The sequence below is a fragment of the Schistocerca nitens genome, chromosome 2 (genome assembly GCF_023898315.1).
Source record: "Schistocerca nitens isolate TAMUIC-IGC-003100 chromosome 2, iqSchNite1.1, whole genome shotgun sequence".
In the NCBI taxonomy this organism is placed as follows: Eukaryota; Metazoa; Arthropoda; class Insecta; order Orthoptera; family Acrididae; genus Schistocerca; species Schistocerca nitens.
The window spans coordinates 802,341,827-802,351,275 of record NC_064615.1 but is presented as its reverse complement, the minus strand read 5'-3'; the positions used below and the strand labels follow the sequence as shown (position 1 = coordinate 802,351,275).

The window sequence follows — 9,449 nt, the reverse complement described above, 5'->3', positions numbered from 1 at the left end:
AATTTGGTTATGATTTCATCAGTCACTCCCTGACAACTAATTCCGTGCTTACATAGTGTGAATAAATGTGTTTATGTTCTTGATGAATCGCTAGTAAATAAAATAAATTCTTAAGAATATTCTTCGAAAATAAATCACTGTTCAGTCGCATTAGGATAATTCCTGCGAAGTGGGTTTTTTTTTGTCTTAGAGTGTGTTTTATTTAAAAATTTCACTACAGGTGTGGGCTCACTCCTCGTCAAAATTCTAAATAAATATTTGTGTAATACGTTTTCCAGACGTATTCTATCAGACAGCAGTTGCTCGAATACTTCCCCAGAGAAGCGTATCCAATGGTCAACATAAAAAACAAAAAAAAGGACGTGTGTAAATGTAAGGAGACAGAATCGTAACCCGAGTGATTATTTCTCCGAAACCCCGCAGTTTATTTTCTAGACACTCTGCTACGGTATTCAGGCGAAAGGAAATGCACGGGTTGCCATATAAAGAGTCGTAAAAGCCGGGGAAGGTGCACTTGGTGAGCTGCAGAACCCAGACGCCAATCTGCATGTGAGCTCCGACGCGCTGTGCAGGGTGGAGTTAATGTCCCTGCGCACACTGTGCCCTGCCACCATCCAATAGCCAGCAACCACCTACGTCGAGCGCGCGCCTTAATCACTTTCACCGCACCACCGACTCGGAGAAATATCGCGCTGCGGAAGCGTCCTGTAATTTCGTGGCGTAATGTGGCGCTCTCTCCCCGGTGTTAATTAGGAGAAGATTAAAGCGGGAATTGTCGGTTGCGCCGCGGCCAGCTGGGAAGCGGCCGGATTCGTTCACGTAGCCGCCAGGCGCTACGTGCGGGACTCGCGGACTGCCGCCCACCGCCCGCGGCCGACCGTCTCCGTCTCGCCCGCGCGCCTCTGCAAGCACTACTGCCAACTGTCTAGCGATGTGCAGGCGTTCCTTGGCCTGCGAGATTTTTATGATCTGCGGAGTGTATTACACTAGACGTAGAGTCGCGTTCACAGGTTTGTCGGCAAGTCCAATGTACACTACTGGCCATTAAAATTGCTACACCACGAAGATGACGTGCAACAGACGCGAAAATTTAACCGACAGGAAGAAGATGCTGTGATATGCAAATGATTAGCTTTTCAGGGCATTCACACAAGGTTGGCGCCGTTGGCGACACCTACAACGTGCTGACATGAGGAGTTTCCAATTGATTTCTCATACACAAACAGCAGCTGACCGCCGTTGCCTGGCGAAACGTTGTTGTGATGCCTCGTGTAAGGAGGAGAAATGCGTACCATCTCGTTTACGACTTTGATAAAGGACGGATTGTAGGCTATCGCGATTGCGGTTTATCGTATTGCGACATTGCTGCTCGCGTTGGTAGAGATCCAATGACTGTTAGCAGAATATGGAATCGGTGGGTTCAGGGGGTAATACGGAACGTCGTACTGGTTCCCAACGGCCTCGTATCACTAGCAGTCGAGATTACAGGCATCTTATCTGCTTGGCTGTAACGGATCGCGCAGCAACGTCTCGATCCCTGAGTCAACAGATGGGGACGTTTGCGATAGTGTACTCAACGACGAAACTGGCTGCACGAATGGCAAAACGTCATTTTTTCGGATGAATCCAGGTTCTGTTTACAGCATCATGATGGTCGCATCCGTGCTTGGCGACATCGCGGTTAACGCACATTGGAAGCGTGTATTCTTCATCGCCATGCTGGCGTATCACTCGGCGTGATGGTATCGGGTGCAATTGGCTATACGTCTCTGTCACCTCTTGTTCGCATTGACGGTACTTTGAACGGTGGACGTTACATTTCAGATGTGTTAGGACCCGTGGCTCTACCCTTCATTCGACCCTGCGAAACCCTACATTTCAGCAGGGTAATGCACGACCGCATGTTGCAGGTCCTGGACGGGCCTTTCTGGATACAGAATATATTCGACTGCTGCCCTGGCCAGCACATTCTCCAGATCTCTCACCAATTGAAAACGTCTGGTCAATGGTGCCCGAGCAACTGGCTCGTCACAATACGCCAGTCACTACACGTGATGAACTGTGGTATCGTGTTGAAGATGCATTGGCAGCTGTACCTGTACACGCGATCCAGCTCTGTTTGACTCAATGCCCAGGCGTATCAAGGCCGTTATTACGGCCAGAGGTGGTTGTTTTGGGTACTAATTTCTCCGGATCTATGCACCCAAATTCGTGAAAATGTAATCACATGTCTGTTCTAGTATAATATATTTGTCAAATGAATACCCGTTTATCATCTGCATTTCGTGTTGGTGTAGCAATTTTAATGGCCAGTAGTGTAGTATGAAATCCGCTAAGCTGAACTGATGTGTGTGCTGCAACCAGTGTAAAAAAGTAGTAGGAATATCAGTGTTTAACGTTCAGTAGACAATAAGACCTTCCGAGACGTGGAACAAATTCGTTTTGGACGCGAGACCCAAAGGCAGTCCGTACCGGCGTCCATATTCACGCCGTCTTCACTTCCAGAAGGCGTACGATACAGTTCGTTACTGTCACCTAGTGAAATGGAAATGGAAATGCCGTGTGGCTAGGGCCTCCCGTCGGGTAGACAGTTCGCCTGGTGCAAGTCTTTCGAGTTGACGCCGCTTCGGCGACTTGCGTGTCGATGGGGATGAAATGATGAAAGACACACAACACCCAGTCATCACGAGGCAGAGAAAATCCCTGGCCCCGCCGGGAATCGAACCCGGGACCCCGTGCGCGGGAAGCGAGAACGCTACCGCAAGACCACGAGCTGCGGACGTCACCTAGTGAAAACAATACGACCGTAAGGAATATCAAACTAACTTTGTGATTGGACTGAAGAGTTCCTAGTAAACAGAAGACGACGGAGGAACATCTTCAGACAAAAAATAGAGTTAAAGAATCATTTCTTTTCACACAGTACAGGGTGAGTCACGTAAGACGTAACTGTTACACATATCAAAACATGGTTTTCGCCAAATGTTAGAGCATCGAGGGGCACGTATGGTTTTGTTTGATTAATATTTTTAGCGCTGTTATCAACTGAGATACTGAAGTAAGTACTTTTTTTGATATAACTATAATTTTTATAAATGCGTATGACACTACTTCAGAAGACATTTACAGTGACGTAGCGTTTGTTAATGTTGACTTTGAAAACTATCGTAACAAAATTCGAGCCTCGTGATGACTGGGTGTTGTGTGATGTCCTTAGGTTAGTGAGATTTAAGTAGTTCTAAGTTCTAGGGGACTGATGACCATAGATGTTAAGTCCCATAGTGCTCAGAGCCATTTGAGCCAAAAAATTCGAGAAATGTCCTAGAATGTGAGAGCCCGGAGGCCGGAAACGGCATTTGTAGTGCAGACACTGCCAGACGGGGGTCTCCGACTAGGCTGCGCAATTGTATAACATAATGTTGGCGATGCGCTACGACAATAAAGTTTTATTCCCCTCTGGAACAACTTATGACCTAGATGCGGGTTCACCTACGAATGCTGTATATGGAAATACGACATACGCTAGAATGTAGTGTATAACAAAAGGCTTTGGAAAACTATTTCTGTAGTGGACTGACAAGGCAGCCAGTCCACAGTGACGGGTAGGCGAGAGGGCACACGTACACACACGCCGACTGGCGCGAAGTCTGGAACAGGATTCGTAATGAATGTGATAAAGAAAAGAACGTAGCTACTAGAACACGTAACTTTTATATCGTCCTTTGGTATACAGCATTTTTGATGATACAAGTGAGACTATCTTGAGATACATGCAATGGTACAAATGGCGCCTTGCTAGGTCGTAGCCATTAACTTAGCTGAAGGCTATTCTGTCTCTCGGCAAATGAGAGAAAGGCTTCGTCAGTGTAGTCGCTAGCAACGTCGTCGTACAACTGGGGCGAGTGCTAGTCAGTCTCTCGAGACCTGCCGTGTGGTGGCGCTCGATCTGCGATCCTGACAGTGGCGACACGCGCTTCCGACATGTACTAATGGACCGCGGCCGATTTAAGCTACCACCTAGCAAGTGTGGTGTCTGGCGGTGACACCACAATTTCACAGTTGTGTATGCTCCCAGATTTACATGAGTTGAAACTGAGAAATCAATCGTTTCTTCTTCAGAACGAGAGAGCTCTTATACGCTGCAAAAAGCAACTAATGTATTAAATAGCCAAATATTAGAAGGAAGATTTGATCTATCTTTTGTACCTGCCTGTGTGCTTCTTAGAGGTAAAATACGAGTACACGCTGTCGGACATCTGTCGCTGCCTACACTGCTCTAAATTATATCACGTGGGATACATTCGTTGAACTAAACATTTCATTAAAAATACTTTGGTGACCATCGGTACACCGAAAAATAAATATTCTTTGTAACGAAACGTTGTTTAATGCTGAACGTAAGCACGTAATGGTTCAAATGGCTCTGAGCACTATGGGACTTAACTTCTGAGGTCATCTGTCCCCTAGAACTTAGAACTACTTAAGCCTAACTAACCTAAGGACATCACACACATCCATACCCGAGGCAGGATTCAAACCTAGGCTGTCAACTTATTTCACATCGCAATGCGATTTCGTACACACGTAAATTTAATAAACTTTTTACTAACAATAATTTGGTAACCACCCAAATCACACAACATAAATTTTGCTTTCCAAACAATTATATCCTTTATTTAAGCATGTGTTCAAACTGTTGACAGTGGACTGAAATGCCAATCGGCGTTAGAAGGAATGATTAACAGATGTAATTACAGTGGATGGCATGGTAGATGCGACGACACATACTGTCTGGTGTAGTTGGACTTGTTCATAGATTGCTTGGACTTGTTCATAGATTGCGTCTTTGAGTGTTCCGCAAAAAAAGAAATCAAGAGGAGCCAAATCGGCAGACCTCGCAGTCCATTTTACAACAGAATTTCGTTCTGTCCAACGTCCAGGAAAGTTCTCATTCAGTATTTGTGTTGGAACACGGGACCAGTGAGCTGGATAATCGTCGAGTTGCAGCAACGTACACTGTCGAATATCCAGTGGTACCTCCTGTAGAAGAACCGGCATAATGTTCGTCAGAAGGGGTGCGTAGGCTACGAGTGTCCAATTAGGACGCCTGAGACGAAGTAAGGTCCCTAATGTAATTTCCTGTGGTGCCGCATCATACGTTTACGCTCCGTGGCCGTTGATGTTGCATCTGACGAAGCCAGTGTGGATTTTCGACTACCCAATAGCGCATGTTATACGAATTTGCATTAGCGTGATTAGTAAACATTGCTTCATCGGTAAAGAGCACACGTTGCGAATACGAATGATCATTTCTCAGTTGCTGAAGGGAAAACAGACAACATTCTGCAAGACGTTCGAAATCACAGTCGCCGAGTGCCTGATGTAGTGACGAATGACTGGGATGAAAATTCTGTTGATGCAGGATGTGAATATCACTTCTCTGGCCGATTCCACACTCCTTGGCAATATGTCTCGTACCACGGTGCCGATTTATTAACGTCGTAGCCAGAACAGCTTCTTCGTGTTCTTTATCAGTTGCAGTCTCTTTCTTCTGCATTTAGCAGTGGAATTTCCAGTACACTCCTAATGTTGCCACCCTTGCTTCTAATTTCACGGAAGGTTATTTTAACTTTCCTGTACGCTGAGTCAGTCCTTCCGACGATGATTTCTTTTTCGATTTCTTCACATTTTTCATGCACCCATATCGCCTTTGCTTTCCTGCACTTCCTATTTATTTCGTTCCTAAGTGACTTATATATCCATATTGCTGAGTTTCCCTGAACACTTTTGTACCTCCTTCATTCGTCGATCAACTGCGATATTTCTTCTGCTACCCACGGTTTTTCTCACTTGCTTCTTCGTACCTATGTTTTTGCTTCTAAGTTCTGTGATTGCTCTTTTTGAAGTGTCGTCCATTTCTCTTTAACTGAACTGGCTCCTGAACTATTTAGTATTTCTGTATTAAGACTTTACACTTCAGCATACTCTTTATCATTACTGAATTGTGATCTGAGTCTATAACTTCCCCTTGGTACCCCTTGCAATGTAGTATATGATGTTGGAATCTCTGCCTACCATGATGTAATCTAACTGATATCTTCATGTACCTCCCAGTATTTTCAAATTCTACCTCCTGCTGTTGGGATTCTTGATCAGAGTATTCGCTATTATTAGCTAAAATTCATTGTAGAACTCAATTAGACTTTCTCCTCTCACATTTCTAGTACCAAGCCCATATTCTCCCGGAACCCTTTCTTCTACTCCTTTCCCTACAACCGCATTCAAATCCCCCTTGACTATTAGATTTTCACGTCCAATTATGTACTGAATTACCCTTTCGCAACCCTCATATATTTTCTCTATCTCTTCATTTTCAGCTTGCGTCGTCGACATGTATATACCTGAACCATCGTTGTCGGTGTTGGTATGCTGTCGATTCTGATGAGAACAATCATATCACTGAACTGTTCACAGTAACGCACTCTCTATCCCATGTTCGTATTCATAACGAATCTTACTTCCGTTATACCGTTTTCTGTTGCTGTTGATATCACCCTACAGCCATCTGACCAGAAGTCCTCGTCTGATTTCCAGCCACTTGACTAAATCCCACTACAAGTGGATTCAGTTTTAGCATTATCCTTTTCACATTTTTCTACCTTCCCTGACACCTTCAAACTTCTGACATTGCATACCTCGACTCGTAGAGCGTTATCTTTTCTTTAGTTATTCAATCTTTTTTTCATGGTCACCTGCCCCTTGGCTTTCTCCACCCAGACATCTGAATGGGGGCTTAGTCTGGAATCTTTTGGCAATGGAGAGATCATCATGACTTTTTTTCAGTTATAGACCACATATCCTGTGGACACACATTATGTCTCTTTAATGCAGAACTTCCATTGCCTTGTGCATGCTCATGCCGTTGATGATCATTGTTGATTCTTCCACTTTTATCGGCGGTATCCCACCCCAAGGACAAGAGACTGCCCTGTGCCTTTTGTCCGTTCCTCCACCCTCTCTGTCAAGACTGTTGGCAGAATGTCGGTGACTTCGTATGCCGGAAGTGTTCGGCCCCATTGCTGATGATATTTATTCAAAATTGAAGCGGAGGCAAGGTTCTAACCTTGACCGAGCACGTTTCGTTTACTAATCAAAGATGGGATTCAAATGCTGTTTACTCGCAGGTCAGGGCGAGACATCGATATCTTTATCTTCAGATCACTTTTTGGTTGTAGCATTAACATGCACTGATGCATTATCTTATTGAAACACTAGATCCGTCCACTGGTCCCTCATACGTTCTAAGCAGTTCTGTCCCTAGAGCCTCAGTGTAAATGATAGAGCTCATTCTAGTGTCCAGTCAAGCAGGAGGCTACCGAAATTATAACATTTCCACCACAAAATTTCCGCTCATTCTTACCTGCCGCTCTGTCCTCACATCATGTCAATGATGCTGACATCCAACAGACCCATCTAAATTAAACTTCTTCTCATCGCGGAAGATCACTTTATCCCATTCTAAAGTTCATGATCTATGTTCTTTAGCAAAATGCAAACTAGCCTGCTTGTGTCTGGGTGTTAGAACAGGATTCTGCAGTCGTTTGAGCCGGCCGAAGTGGCCGTGCGGTTAAAGGCGCTGCAGTCTGGAACCGCAAGACCGCTACGGTCGCAGGTTCGAATCCTGCCTCGGGCATGGATGTTTGTGATGTCCTTAGGTTAGTTAGGTTTAACTAGTTCTAAGTTCTAGGGGACTAATGACCTCAGCAGTTGAGTCCCATAGTGCTCAGAGCCATTTGAACCATTTTGCAGTCGTTTGTTGAACGAAAGATGTTTGCCATGTGCCAAAATTTGCCGTACGCGAGTGACAGTTACTGTTAACTGTAAGTCAGCAACAAGTTGAGAAGGTAACGGTCTGTGGCCCTTGCTTTGCGAAAAGTAAGCGTTTCGATACATCAGATAATTTTCTGGCTGCCGGCCGCTGTGACCGAGCGGTTTTAGGCGCTTCAGTTCGGAACCGCGCTGCTGCTACGGTCGCAAGCTCGAATCCTGCCTCGGGCATGGATGTGTGTGATGTCCTTACGTTAGTTAGGTTTAAGTAGTTCTAAGTCTAGGGGACTGATGATGATCTCAAATGTTAAGTCCCATAGTGCTTATAGCCATTTTTGTATTTTCTGCTTTGCCTGTGTTTGTCGTTCTGTCCATATTGTGCCCCCAATCTAACGAAATTATCTATCACAGCACTTTAACAGTTCAGATTCTTGACAGTTTGACGATTAGACAGTCCCGTTTCTTTGTAGGCACCGATTTTTGTTTTTTCATCTCACGATAACTGTTTCCCGCGAGGCCTTGTGAAAAACGCGGTCTTTGTACACAGAACGCACTGTCGCTTATGGTTTCTGTTTCCTATCTGCAGGAAAGGCGCGTACGCACCAAATGACACCTCACATTGTCGGCTCACTTTATATCGATTTCTACTTTCTACCACCTTAATCGGGTACGTCTTTCTATATACTGTAATACTGACATGAAAACTGACACCATTTGACTGCACTGCGTCTTCAGGCCACGTGTGGCCTACCGGGACCATCCGACCGCCGTGTCATCCTCAGCGGAGGATGCGGATAGGAGGGGCGTGGGGTGAGCACACTGCTCTCCCGGTCGTTATGATGGTATTCTTGACTATTCGGTCGAGTAGCTCCTCAATTGGCATCACGAGGCTGAGTGCACCCAGAAAAATGGCAACAGCGCATGGCGGCCTGGATGGTCACTCATCCAAGTGCCGACCACGCCCGACAGCGCTTAACTTCGGTGATCTCACGGGAACCGGTGTAACCACTGCGGCAAGGCCGTTGCCCCATTTGACTGCATTTGTCGGTATAGTGATCTCGTCCTATTGCATGTACACTATGAACAACTATTCCAATGGACAATGTTAATTTTCCTACAAATATCCATACCTTTACACTGATTTCTACTACTGCATAAGGAAAGTGGTGACCGCTCGGGCCCGCTGCGGTGTCGCCAGGCGGGCGGGCGGTGGCGGCAGGTGTTCCGTATCGCCGCGATGCGTTCCGCTTTAATCTGGCCGTCATTAACGCGACCGCCCCGCTGGTCGCCGCTTTGTTTTTTGCTGGGAAGCCGCGGGCCGCGACATGAGGCGGAGCCACTCCCTGCACAGCGCCGCCGCGCGGTTTTCCGGAGCAGATGCAGGCGGAGCGACGCAGTGTGGGACGTGCGCGGTTTTACGAGCGCCACGCCTCGTTAGGAGAGCAGTCGTCCGCAGTGAGGACCAGGCGTCGGGAACTTTTATTGCCAGCCTTGACACACCAGTGATACGAAGCAGCCAAATTTCGAGATTTCCCACTGGTGGGAAAAATAGCAGCACCAAAAGTTAATTAGTATAGAGTAATGAAATTTTGAGAATATAATTTCTAGGTAACATATTTAAG

At 45.9% G+C, this 9,449-nt stretch overlaps 1 pseudogene; it reads right to left on the bottom strand.

The window, feature by feature from the left end:
- Nucleotides 1-8,736: 8,736 nt before the first annotated feature.
- LOC126238065 (5S ribosomal RNA) lies at nucleotides 8,737-8,854 on the bottom strand (annotated as a pseudogene).
- Nucleotides 8,855-9,449: the final 595 nt, after the last annotated feature.